Here is a 14395-nt window from a genome sequence, read left to right as displayed (position 1 = left end):
AGTGAATGCAGGGCTAAAAGAAAAAATTAAAGCTGTAAACATTTACGTTAAAAAAAAACAAGAAAATTCTCAACTCAATAACCTAACCATACACCTCAAGGAACCAGAAAAAGAGTAAACTACACCAAAGCTAGCAGAAGGAAGAAAATAGTAAAGATTAGAGTGAGAACAGAGAACAGAAAAACATGGAGACAAATTACAAAACCAGAAGCTGATTCTTTGAAAAAGTTGAGAAAACTCTAGCTAGTTCGATTAACCAAAAAATAAATAAAGAGAGACAGAGAGAAAGAACACCAAATTACTAAATATAGGAAAGTGGTGACACAGCAGTGGCTCATGCCTGTAATCCCAGCACTTTGGGAAGCCGCGGCAGGTGAATTTCCTGAGGTCAGGAGTTTAAGACCAGCCTGACCAATGTGGTAAAGCCCCTGTCTCTACCAAGAAGACAAAAATTACACAGGCATGGTGGTGCACGCCTGTAGTCCCAGCTACTAGGGAGGCTGAGGCAGGAGTATTGCTTGAACCCAGGAGGTGGAGGGTGCAGTAAGCCAAGATCGTGTCACTGCACTCCAGCCTGGATGAAAGAACAAGACTCCATAAAAAAAAAAAAGTGGTGACACTACTGATTTACAAAACTAAAAAGGATGATGAGATGATACCATGTAAAACTGTATGCAAACAATTTGAATAACCTGGACAAAATGGACGAATCCCTACAAACACACAATCTACCAAAACTAACTCATAAGGAAATAGAAAATCTAAATAGAACTATAACTAGTAAAGGGATCAAATCAGTAATCAAAAAGCTCCCAAAGGAAAGGTGAGGACCAGATAGCTTTCACGGGTTGATTCTACCCAAAATTTAAAGAAGAATGTTTCTCAAACACTTCCAAAAAATTAAAGAGAAGGGAACACTTCTCCCCCTTAGTTCTATGAGTCCAACATTACTCTGATACCAAAGCCAGACAAAAATACTACAAGAAAACTACAGGCCAATATACCTTAGGAATATTGATGAAAAACTCAACAAAAGCAGCAGCCTATTAAAAGGATGACACACCATGACCAAGTGAAACTTACTCCAGGAGCACAAAATGCTTTAACAACAACAAAAAATCAATGTAATACATCACATTCATAGAATGAAGAAGAAACTCCACATGATCATCTGAATTGATACAGAAAAACCACTTGACAAAGTTCAGCACATTTCATGATTACAAAAACCCTCAAGCTAGGAATAGAAGGAAATTTCCTCAACATAATAGAAGCCATATATTAAAAACCAATAGCTAACAACATACTCAATAGTGAAAGACAAAGTTTTCCCCCTAATATCAGGAACAGGATGAGGATACCCACTTTTTCTACTTCTATTCGGCATAATACTAGAAATTCTAGACAGAGCAATTAGGCAAGAAAAAGATGGAAAAGTCATCCAAGTTGGACAGAAAGAAGCAAAATTATGTCTATTCACAGATGATATATATGTAGAAATCCCTAAAGATGACACATACACACCAAAAACAAACTGTTAGAGCTAATAAATTCAAAGTCATAGAATACAAAATCAGCACACAAAAATCAGGTGGATTTCTATACATTCACAACAAAAAATACAAAAAGGAAATTAAGAAAACAATTCCACTTATGATAACATCAAAAAGAAAATATTTAGGGATTAATCAATGAGGTGAAAAACTTATACAATAAAAAACTACAAAATATTGCTGAAAGAAATTAAATATAAATAAATGGAAAGATATCCCACGTTCCTAGATTGTTAAAGTAACAATATTACCCAAAGCAATATACAGATTCAATGAAACCCCTATCAAAATCCCAATGGTATTTTTTTGCAAAAAAAAAAAAGAAAAACCCATCCTAAAATTCATATGAATCTCAAAGAACCACATAATAGTCAGAAGTATCTTGAGAAAGAATAAAGTTGCAGAACTCACACTTTCTTATTTGAAAACTTACTACAAATTTACAGTAATCAAAACAATGTGGTACTAGCATAAGCACAGTCATATAGACCAATGGAATAGAGAGCCCAGAAAGAAACCTCACACATATGACCAAACAATTTTTGAAAAAGGTAGTAAGACCATTCAATGGAGAAAGAACAGTCTTTTCAACAAATGATGCTAGGAAAACTGATTATCCAGATGCAAAAGAATGAAGATGGACCCTTCCCTTACGTCATATACAAAAATTAAATCAAAATAGATCAAAGACCAAAACTTAGCAGTAAAGCTATAAAACTCCTAGGAGAAAACAAAGGAAAGAAATGTTTCCAACATTGGATTTGGCAAAGATTTCTGGTGTATGATGCCAAAAGAACACAGACAACAAAAGAAAAAACAGATAAATTGGACTTCATCAAAATAAAAACTTGTGTCTATCAAGGACACTATCAAGAAGATGAAACAACAATCCACAGAGTGGAAGAAAATACTTGCAAATAATATATCTCATAAGGGATTAATAACCAGAATATATTAAAAATTCCTATAACTAAAAAAATAAAATTTAGAGTCTTACACTTTACAGTTTTTTTTAAAAAAACTGAAAATAGATGAACCAAGCCATTGCCTGAAGAAATAACAATATAAATAAAATGAAAGCTAAAATTAATGAAACAGAAAAATTTAAATGCTAGGAAACAGCCAGGCTTGGTAGCTCATGCCTGTAATCCCAGCACTTTGGGAGGCTGAGGTGGGTGGATCACAAGGTCAGGAGTTTGAGACCAGCCTGACCAACGTGGTGAAACCCCATCTCTACTAAAAATACAAAAATTAGCTGGGCATGGTGTCGGGCACCTGTAATCCCACCTACTCAGGATGCTGAGGCAGGAGAATTACTTGAACCCGGGAGGCGGAGGTTACAGTGAGCTGAGATCATGCCACTGCACTCCAGCCTGGGTGATAGAGCAAGACTCTGTCCCAAAAACAACAACAACAACAACAAAAATCAAAGTCTAGGTTTTAAAGACCAATAAAATAGTAAACATGAAAGAGGAAAAAGAGAAATGAGGAAACAATTACAAACATGGATACTGAAGATAATTATATGAGAATATAGAAATATAATACAACTTTTATATAATTGTACAAGTAAAATATATAAATATTATATACAACTCTGCACTGATAAAATTGAAAAATATATTTTCTGGCAAAGAACAAACGATCAAAAGTGACTTTAAAAAAAGAAATTCTTCAAAAAATTAAAAATAGAATAAAGATATGATCCAGCAATTTCACTTCTGGATATATATTCAGAAGAATTAAAAGCAGGGCTTTGAAGTTATTTTTACACCCATGTTCACAGTAACATTATTTATAATAGCCAAAAGGTGGAAACCAAAAAATCCATTGGCAGATAAATTTAGATAAATAGAATGTTGGTATATACATACAATAGAATATCATTCAGCCTTAAAGAGGAAGAGAATCTGACATGCTACAACATGGTTGAATACTACTTCAGCCATAAAGAAATAATGAAATCCTGTCTTTCAAGGCAACATGAATGGAACTGGAGGATATTATGCTAAGTAAAATAAGCCCATGTCAAAAAGGCAAATACTGTATGATTCCACTTATGTGAGGTATTCAAATTCAGAGAGACAGAAAGTAGAAGGATGGTAGCAGGAATTGCGGGTGGGGAAGAATGGAGAGCTGTTGAATAGACACAGAATTTGTTTTGCAAGATGAAAATGTTTTGGAGATTGGTTGCACAACAATGTGAAAGATGGTGCTACTAAACTGTACACTGAAAAATGGTTAAGATGGTAAATTTTATGTTATGTGTATTCTACCACATAAAAAATTTTAAAAAGAGAGAGAAAAGCTACATAGATCCATAAGGCAGCTCAAATAAAAGGTGAATAATGAGTTATTTTAAATAGACAACAAATAGATAGGCTAGTTCTAGAAATAGCATAAGAAACTAGTAGCAGTACTTGACTTAGGAAGAAAAGTATAAACTGAAGTTCAAGAGGGAATAGGAAGCTTACTTTTCCACTGAATTCCCTTCCTGATGTACAGTGAAAATTTCCATTATGTCAATTTTTTTTTCTTTAAAACTAATGATAAGTGGTAAAGTGGAAGATGGCCAAATAGGAACAGCTCCAGTCTACAGCTCCCAGGGTGAGCGACACAGAAGATGGGTGATTTCTGCATTTCAAACTGAGGTACTGGGTTCATCTCACTGGGGCTTGTCAGACAGTGGGTGCAGGACAGTGGGTGCAGTGCACCGAGCATGAGCGGAAGCAGGGCAAGGCATCACCTCACCCAGGAAGTGCAAGGGGTCAGGGAATTTCCTTTCCTAGCCAAGCAAAGCTGTGACAGATGGCACCTGGAAAATCGGGTCAGTCCCACCCTAATACTGCGCTTTTCCAATGGTCTTAGCAAATGGCACAATTATATCCCGTGCCTGGCTTGGAGGGTCCCATGCCCACGGAGCCTCGCTCATTGCTAGCACAGCAGTCTGAGATTGAACTGCAAGGTGGCAGCGAGGCTGGGGGAGGGGTGCCCACCTTTGCTGAGATTTGAGTAGGTAAACAAAGTGGCCGGGAAGCTGGAGCTGGGTGGAGCCCACTGCAGCTCAAGGAGGGCTGCCTGCCTCTGTAGACTCCACCTCTGGGGGCAGGGCCTAGCTGAATAAAAGGCAGCAGAAACCTCTGCAGACTTAAATGCCCCTGTCTGACAGCTTTGAAGAGAGTAGTGGTTCTCCCAGCACAGAATTTGAGACCTGAGAATGGACAGACTGTCTCAAGTGGGTCCCTGAACCCCGAGTAGCCTAACTGGGAGGCACCCCTGAGTAGGGGCAGACTGACACCTCACATGGCCGGGTACCCCTCTGAGATGAAACTTCCAGAGGAATGATCAGGCAGCAACATTTGCTGTTCAGCAATATTCGCTGTTCTGCAGCCTCCGCTGCTGATACCCAGGCAAACAGGGTCTGGAGTGGACCTCCAGCAAACTCCAAAAGACCTGCAGCTGAGGGTCCTAACTGTTAGAAGGAAAACTAACAGACAGAAAGGACATCCACACCGAAACCCTGTATGTACATCACCATCATCAAAGACCAAAGGCAGATAAAACCACAAAGTTGGGGAGAAACCAGAGCAGAAAAGCTGAAAATTCTGAAAATCAGAGTGCCTCTTCTCCTCCAAAGGAACACAGCTCCTCACCAGCAACAGAACAAAGCTGGATGGAGAATGACTTTGATGAGTAGAGAGAAGAAGGCTTCAGACGATCAGTAATAACAAACTTCTCTGAGCTAAAGGAGGATGTTCGAACCCATCGCAAAGAAGCTAAAAACCTCGATAAAAGATTAGACGAATTTCTAACTGAATAACCAGTGTAGAGAAGTCCTTAAATGACCTGATGGAGCTGAAAACCATGGCACAAGAACTATGTGACGCATGCACAAGCTTCGGTATCCGATTTGATCAAGTGGAAGAAAGGGTATCGGTGATTGAAGATCAAATGAATGAAATGAAGTGAGAAGAGAAGCTTAGAGAAAAAAGAGTAAAAAGAAATGAACAAAGCCTCCAAGAAATATGGGACTATGTGAAAAGACCAAATCTACGTCTGATTGGTGTACCTGAAAGTGACGGGGAGAATGGAACCAAGTTGGAAAACACTCTGCAGGATATTATCCAGGAGAACATCCCCAACTTAGCGAGGCAGGCTAACATTCAAATTGAGGAAATACAGAGAATGCCACAAAGATACTCCTCAAGAAGAGCAACTCCAAGACACGTAATTGTCAGATTCACCAAAGCTGAAATGAAGGAAAAAATGTTAAGGGCAGCTAGAGAGAAAGGTCGGGTTACCCACAAAGGGAAGCCCATCAGACTAACAGCAGATCTCTCGGCAGAAACTCTACAAGCCAGAAGAGAGTGGGGGCCAATATTCAACATTCTTAAAGAAGAGAATTTTCAACCCAGAATTTCATATCCAGCCAAACTAAGCTTCATAAGTGAAGGAGAAATAAAATCATTTACAGACAAGTAAATGCTGAGAGATTTTGTCACCACCAGGCCTGCCTTACAAGAGCTCCTGAAGGAAGCACTAAATATGGAAAGGAACAACCACTGGTACCAGCCACTGCAAAAACATCTCAAATTGTAAAGACCATCGAGGCTAGGAAGAAACTGCATCAACTAACAAGCAAAATAATCAGCTAACATTATAATGACAGGATCAAATTCACACATAACAATATTAACCTTAAATGTAAATGGGCTAAATGCTCCAATTAAAAGACACAGACTGGCAAATTGGATAAAGAGTCAAGACCCATCAGTGCATTGTATTCAGGAGACCCATCTCATGTGCAGAGACACACACAGGCTCAAAATAAAGGGATGGAGGAAGATCTACCAAGCAAATGGAAAACAAAAAAAGGCAGGGGTTGCAATCCTAGTCTCTGATAAAACAGACTTTAAACCAACAAAGATCAAAAGAGAAAAAGAAGGCCATTACATAATGGTAAAGGGATCAATTCAACAAGAAGAGCTAACTATCCTAAATATATATGAACCCAATACAGGAGCACCCAGATTCATAAAGCAAGTCCTTAGAGACCTACAAAGAGACTCAGACTCCCACATAATAATAATAGGAGACTTTAACAACCCACTGTCAACATTAGACAGATCCACGAGACAGAAAGTTAAAAAGGATATCCAGGAATTGAACTCAGCTCTGCACCAAGCAGACCTAATAGACATCTACAGAACTCTCCACCCCAAATCAACAGAATATACAGTCTTCTCAGCACATCGCAGTTATTCCAAAATTGACCACATAGTTGGAAGTAAAGCTCTCCTCAGCAAATGTAAAAGAAGAGAAATTTAAAAAAAACTATCTCTCAGACCATAGTGCAATCAAACTAGAACTCAGGATTAAGAAACTCACTCAAAACCACTCAACTACATGGAAACTGAACAACCTGCTCCTGAATGACTACTGGGTACATAAGGAAGTGAAGGCAGAAATAAAGATGTTCTTTGAAACCAATGAGAACAAAGTCACAACATACCAGAATCTGTGGGACACATTTAAAGCAGTGTATAGAGGGAAATTTATAGCACTAAATGCCCACAAGAGAAAGCAGGAAAGATCTAAAATTGACACCCTAACAACACAATTAAAAGAACTAGAGAAGCAAGAGCAAACACATTCAAAAGCTAGCGGAAGACAAGAAATAACTAAGATCAGAGCAGAACTGAAGGAGACAGAGACACAAAAAACCCTTCAAAAAAATCAATGAATCTAGGAGATGGTTTTGGAAAAGATCAACAAAATTGATAGACAGCTAGCAAGACTAATAAAGAAAAAAAGAGAGAAGAATCAAATAGATGCAATAAAAAATGATAAAGAGGATATCACCACTGATCCCACAGAAATACAAACTGCCATCAGAGAATAGTATAAATACCTCTATGCAAATAAACTAGAAAATCTAGAAGAAATGGATAAATTCCTGGACACATACACCCTGCCAAGACTAAACCAGGAAGAAGTTGAATCCCTGAATAGACCATAATAGGTTCTGAAATTGAGGCAATAATTAATAGCCTACCAACCAAAAAAAGTCCAGGACCAGATGGATTCACAGACAAATTCTACCAGAGGTACAAAGAGGAGCTGGTACCATTCCTTCTGAAACTATTCCTATCAACAGAAAAAGAGGGAATCCTCCCTAATTCATTTTATGAGGCCAACATCATCCTGATACGAAAGCCTGGCAGACACAATAAAAAGAGAGAATTTTAGACCAATATCCCTGATGAACATCAATGCAAAAATCCTCAATAAAATACTGGCAAACAGAATCCAGCAGCACATCAAAAAGCTTATCCACCATGATCAAGTTGGCTTCATCCCTGGGATGCAAGGCTGGTTCAACATACACAAATCAATAAACGTAATCCATCATATAAACAGAACCAAAGAGAAAAGCCATGATTATCTCAATAGATGCAGAAAAGGCCTTCAACAAAATTCAACAACCTTCATGCTAAAAACTCTCAATAAACTAAGTATTGATGGGACGTATCTCAAAACAATAAGAGCTATCTATGACAAACCCACAGCCAATATAATACTGAATGGGCAAAAACTAGAAGCATTCCCTTTGAAAACTGGCACAAGACAGGGATGCCCTCTCTCACCACTCCTATTCAACATAGTGTTGGAAGTTCTGGCCAGGGCAATTAGGCAGGAGAAGGAAATAATGGGTATTCGATTAGGAAAAGAGGAAGTCAAATTGTCCCTGTTTGCAGATGACATGATTGTATATCTAGAAAACCCCATTGTCTCAGCCCAAAATCTCCTTAAGCTGATAAGCAACTTCAGCAAAGTCTCAGGATACAAAATCAATGTACAAAAATCACAAGCATTCTTATACACCAACAACAGACAAACAGAGAGCCAAATCATGAGTGAACTCCCATTCACAATTGCTTCAAAGAGAATAAAATACCTAGGAATCCAACTTACAAGGGATGTGAAGGACCTCTTCAAGGAGAACTACAAACAACTGCTCAAGGAAATAAAAGAGGAGACAAACAAATGGAAGAACATTCCATGCTCATGGGTAGGAAGAATCAATATCGTGAAAATGGCCATACTGCCCAAGGTAATTTACAGATTCAATGCCATCCCCATCAAGCTACCAATGACTTTCTTCATTGGTGTGGTTCACCACCACCAACCACAGTGAGGCGAGCCACTGGGCCGCAGGCTCTAGCCTCCAGCAGCCAGGCACAGAGCAGCTCTTGCTGACGGCCACCTGCTACCACTCCAACCATGCTGCTGTCTCCATGGCCATCTTCTTTGACTACAAAAGAATAAAACTAGGTATCAATGAGAAGAGTAATTTTGGAAACCATACAGTCACGTGGAAGTTAAACAATACGCTCCTGAATGAATGACTAGTGGGTCAATGAAGATACTAAGATGGAAATTGAAAAATTTCATGAATCAAATGGTAATGAAGACACAATATACCAAAACTTATGATATGCCAAAAACAGTACCAAGGCAGAGATTCATAGCTATAAGTGCCTACCATCCAAACAGAAGAAAAACTTCAAATAAACAATACATCTTCAAGAACTAGTAAAGTAAGAACAAATTAAACCCAAAATAAGAAAAGAAATAATAAAGATCGTAACAGAAATAAAATTGAAATAAAAAATACACAAGATTAAACAAAAAGTTGGTTTTCTGGAAAGCTACACAAAACTGACAAACTTTTAGCCAGGCTGACTAAGAAAAAAGAGAGACGATTCAAATAAATAAAATCAAAAAATAAAATAGACATTACAACTGATACTTCAGAAATTCAAAGGATCTTAACTGGCTATTATATGCCAATAAATTAGAAAGCCTAGTAGAAATCCTAGACACATACAACCTACCTAGGTTGAACAGTGAAAACATCCAAGACCAGAACAGATTGGTAACAAGTAATGAGATCGAAGCCTTCAGAAAAAGTCTCCCAGTAAAGAAAAGCCCAGGAACTGATGGCTTCACTGCTGATGGCTTCACACCACACATTTACAGATCTAGTACCAGTCCTACTCAAACTATTTTGAAAAACAGCAGGGAATACTTCCAAACTTATTCTATGAGGCCATTATTACCATAATACCAAAATCAGACAAAGACATCAAGCAAGGAGACTACAGGCCACTATCTCTAATATTGATGCAAAAATCCTCAACAAAATACCAGCAAATCAAATTCAGCAACACATGAAAAAGATAATTCATCACGATCAAGTGGGATGTATCCCTGGGATGCAAGGGTCATTCAACACTTAATGTGATACATCATATCAACCAAATAAATGACAAAACAGCATGATTATGTCAACTGAAACTGAAAAAGCATTTGATGAAATTCAGCATTCCTTCATGTTATAAATCCTCAAAAAACCAGGTACAGAAGAAACATACCGCAACATAATAAAAACCACATGAGAGAGACTCACAGCTAGAATCATATAGAATGGGGGAAAATGGAAAGCTTTTCCTCTAAGATCTGGAACATGATAAGGATGCTCACTGTCACCACTGTTACTTAACATAGTACTGGAAATCCTAGCTAAAGCAATCAGTGCAGCCCCTGATATGGCCCCCAACCCACCCTGCCCCCTGCCGCCAGCAGTGTAGCCCCCCCCATAGCGCACCCAACACACCCAAACTGCCCCCTCTCCCCGCACGTGGGCATTGCAGCACCCCATAGCGCCCTCAACCCGAAACCCCCCCACCCGCACCCCCGAGCAGTGCAGCCCTGGATAGCACCCTTAACCCACCTCACTGCTGCCAGCAATACAGTCTGGGATAGTGCCCCCAACTAGAAGGCCTAGCGGTTTTCTCTCATCCAATCAGAACATGAAGTCCAGGAACCTGGCTTGCATAACCTCAGCATATAAAGCATGCTAAAGGGGAGTGGCGCCATTGCAGGCTGTTGTGCCTCAGCGTTCCCAGCCCCTCCGTTCACACCTTACAGAAGGCGAAAGCGGAGTCCCCCGCCACACGCTGGGGGCTGGAGGCTGGAGGCTGTATCCTGTGGCACCAGGGCTTGCCTCTGCATAGTGTGTGGCGGCGATGGAGACAGGCAGCTGGCAGCGAGAGCTGCTCCTTGCCTGGATACAGGAAGGGAAAGAGGAGGCACCTACCACAGGCTGGAGGCTAGAGTCTGTGGGACTGCGGCGGGCCTCGCTGGCTTGCCTCGCTGCTGTGGGTGGCAGCAGCGGACGCTGCAGCCGGCCAGAGTGTAGAAAGGCGATGGGGTAGGTGCGCTATCCGGGGCTACACTGCCCTCGGCCGGGGGCAGGTAGGGGTGTTATTCCGGGCGTCACTACCTTAGGTATGCTATCCCGGGCTGCACTGCCCACAGAAGCTGGGGGGCGGGTTGGGGGCACTATCCTGGGCTGTATTGCCAGCAGCAGTAGGGCTGGTTGGGGGCCCTATTGGGTGCTACACTGCCCGCGACAGGGGGCGGGTTAGGGCCGCTACTGTGGTTAAGCTGCCGGCGGCGCTGGGGTGAGGGGACTGGTCGGAGTGCTGACTGGTCTGGCTTCATTGCCCACAGTGGGGTGGGGGGTGGTATGGGGGCTGCACCGCCCTCGGCGGGGGGCTTGTTGGGGGCGCTATCTGGGGCTGCAATGCCCCCCGCAGGGGATAGGTTAGGGGCAGTATCCGGTGGTACACTGCAGGTCGGGGGGGGGGGGCGGGAAAGGGGGGGAAACAGGGAGGTGATTGGAGGGGGTGGTTTCGGGCTCTATGGCGGGCCAGACTGCTCATGATAGAGGGGGGCGTTGGCTGCGCTATTCGGGGCTACACTGCCAGCGGCAAGGGGCAGTTTGGGGGCGATACCCCACCGGTGGCAGGTGGGGAGATGTGGTGGGTTGTGGGCACCATTAGGGGGCTGTACTGTGGTCAGTGGGAGCGAGTTAGGGGAGCTATCAGCTGCTGCACTGCCTGTGGCGGGGGTCAGGTTTGGTGCGCTATCGGGACCATATTCTCGGTAGTGGCATAGGGGTTAGGGGAGCTGTCGGGGGCTAAGCTGTCCACGGCGGGTGCGGGTTGGGTGTGCTATCCAGGGCATCATACCCCGCGGCTGGGGGATGGTTGGGGGTGCTATCCGCTATCTGGGACTGCACTGCCCATCGTGGGGAGCGGGTTGGGGGCCTTAAGGATCCGTGGCTGCACTATTCACGGCGGGGATCAGGTTGCAGCGCTTTCTGGGGCGTCACTGCCTGCGGCGGGGGGGTTGGTTGGGGGTCCAATCCGTGGCTGCATGGCCCACGGCAGGGGGCAGGTTGGGGGAGTTATCCGGTGCTGCAACGTTTGAGGCGGGGACGGGTTGGGGGCGCTATTGGGTTCTACACTGCAGCGGCTAGGGGAGGGTGTTAGGGGCGCTATCCCGGGGCCAACAGCGGGCGGCGGGTTAGGGGCGCTATCCGGGGGTGCCCTGCAGGTGGCGGCAGAGGTTTTAGCAACACCAGTGGCCTCCAAACAAGGAGCCTTCCTCCTCTCCCCAGACTCCAGACTCTAGAGGCGACCTCCTCTTGCTCCTGCTCCTGCTGCTGCTCCTGCTCCTGGCGCGCAGCGAGCGCACAGCGTTTCCGCAGGAATCCTGAGAATGGCAAGACCCCTATACCCTCGGTGGTTCCCAGGCCCGCCCCCTCTCGCAGCTGCAGCCCCACCTGCCAGCGCGTGCGCCTCCGAGCGACTTCCGGGAGCCGGGCGGCCACTGCGGCGCAGGCGCGCGCCCAACGGCTTTGCGAGGCTCACTCGGTCGGAGAGGTCGGAGGCTGCGAGTGTCGCTGCTGAAGGTTGTGGTGGACGGGCCTGGATCGCGGATTTTGGATTAGATAATAGATTTGGGATCGCGGATTGGGGGTTGGATCGCGGATTGGGGGTTGGATCTGGGATTTGGGGTTGGATAGGGGATTTGGGGCTGGGTCGGCAGGGGCGGGGGGTGGGTGGTGAAAAGGTGACAGGGAGCTGCCCCCTCTCCAGAGCCGGTGGTTGGGGGTCTGAGAAGCCACCACCATGAAGTTGTTCGGCTTCAGGAGCCGCAGGGGCCAGACGGTCCTGGGCTCCATAGACCACGTCTACACGGGTTCCGGGTACCGAATCCGGGACTCGGAACTGCAGAAGATCCACAAGGCGGCTGTCAAGCGCGACGCCGCGGAGGTGGAGCGCTGTCTGGCGCGCAGGAGCGGGGAGACCTGGACGCCCTGGACAAGCAGCACAGATAGCGGGGGCTCAGCCCGGGGTGGGAGGGGGTCCCCAGGTCCGGCTTTCCGGCAGCCCCTGGGACAGGGCCTTGGAGGGCGCCGGGCACCCTCTGAGCGGCGCAGCCAAACGGACCCTCAGCTGTTTTCCATCCCTCATAATTCCCTGGCTGGAGCAGTTGGTGGAGAATTGAGTGATTTAACTCACAAGGTTAAGCATATACAGTGTTGTTAATTTTAACGTACACGTTTAAAACATGTTTATATACATTATAGGAGGTGCCTAATGAGAGAACTCATTCCCCTATCAAAAATACCGTGAGTTATTTTCAGTAGGCGAAAAGTTCTCACATAAAACTGTCCGTTTTACATCCGTATCCCCCTGTGTAGGTAGGTTCTTTACTGAAGGTTCTTAGAGAGAAACTTGGAAGTGGGAGGTGGGTTCTGTGTTCTTGAATGGGAAGGCACATTTTTCTCAAAATGTGAGCTCTTTCTGTGTTTATCAATTTTACATAGACCGAATGAAAATATCAAGGTTTTAACATTTTTGTATGACACCTGCTGTCTTTCACTATTGTGATGACATTTAAAAAAATTTCATAATGGAGTGAAAAAACACTTGCTCCTCTAGATATCAAAATGTGCTATTAATTTCTACAATTAATTGTTTACTAACAGCTGAAAAGACAAACGCATAGAACAGAATAGGCAACCCAGAAACACTGAAATTATGTAAGATATACGTAAGGATTAATGAGCAGGAAAGGATGAATTATTAACGAAAAAAAGTTTGCTGTTTGAAGAAAACTAATGAAATTTTATGTCACAAACATGAGTTCCTGATGGAATACAGATTGAAATTTTTACATATGCAAATGAGTAAAATACCAGAAGAAAACACAAACGCTTATTTTACAGGTACACTTTATGTTGACAAAAGCCTTCCTAAGAATGACCTCATAAGCAGACATTCTGAAGGTTGATTTAGCAAACTAAAAATTAAAACTGCCTGTGTTTCAGAAAAAAAATAACAAAAGAGAGCTTACTTGAAAAATATTAACTATATTATATATATATATATTCAGATGAAAAGTGTGTTTTCATTTTAGAGGGAATTTATTCTTTTTCTTTTTTTTTTTTTTTTGAGTCAGTCTCACTTCTTTGCCCAGGCTGGTGTCCAATGGCACAATCTTGGCTCACTGCAACCTCTGCCTCCCGGGTTCAAGCAATTCTCCTCGCTCAGCCTCACAAGTAGCTGGGATTACAGGCAGGTGCCAGCATGCCTGGCTAATTTTTCTATTTTTAGTAGAGAGGGGTTTCACCATGTTGGCCAGGCTGGTCTCGAACTCCTGAGCTCAAGTGATCTGCCTGCCTCGGCCTCCCAAAGTGCTTGGATTACAGGCATGAGCTACTGTGCCCAGCCTATATTGTTTATTGTATATCATATGATATATATATTGCTGATACATATACCATATATATTATTACAGATATAATCTGTTATATATATATCAGTTATATATACACATTAGATGAAAAGTTGTATGTATATATACACATTAGATGAAAAGTACATTTTCATTTTACAGGGAATTCTTTCAAATCAAATCAT

The 14395-nt window shown here is 43.0% G+C and overlaps 1 pseudogene; it reads left to right on the top strand.

The window, feature by feature from the left end:
* Positions 1–12551: 12551 nt before the first annotated feature.
* LOC129018833 (putative ankyrin repeat domain-containing protein 20A2) overlaps positions 12552–14395 on the top strand; it is a 61232-nt pseudogene continuing 59388 nt past the window's right edge.

This window comes from Pongo pygmaeus, chromosome 17 (assembly GCF_028885625.2).
Source record: "Pongo pygmaeus isolate AG05252 chromosome 17, NHGRI_mPonPyg2-v2.0_pri, whole genome shotgun sequence".
Classification (NCBI taxonomy): Eukaryota; Metazoa; Chordata; class Mammalia; order Primates; family Hominidae; genus Pongo; species Pongo pygmaeus.
The sequence above is the reverse complement of the archived record's forward strand: the minus strand, read 5'-3'. Positions and strand labels throughout refer to the sequence as shown.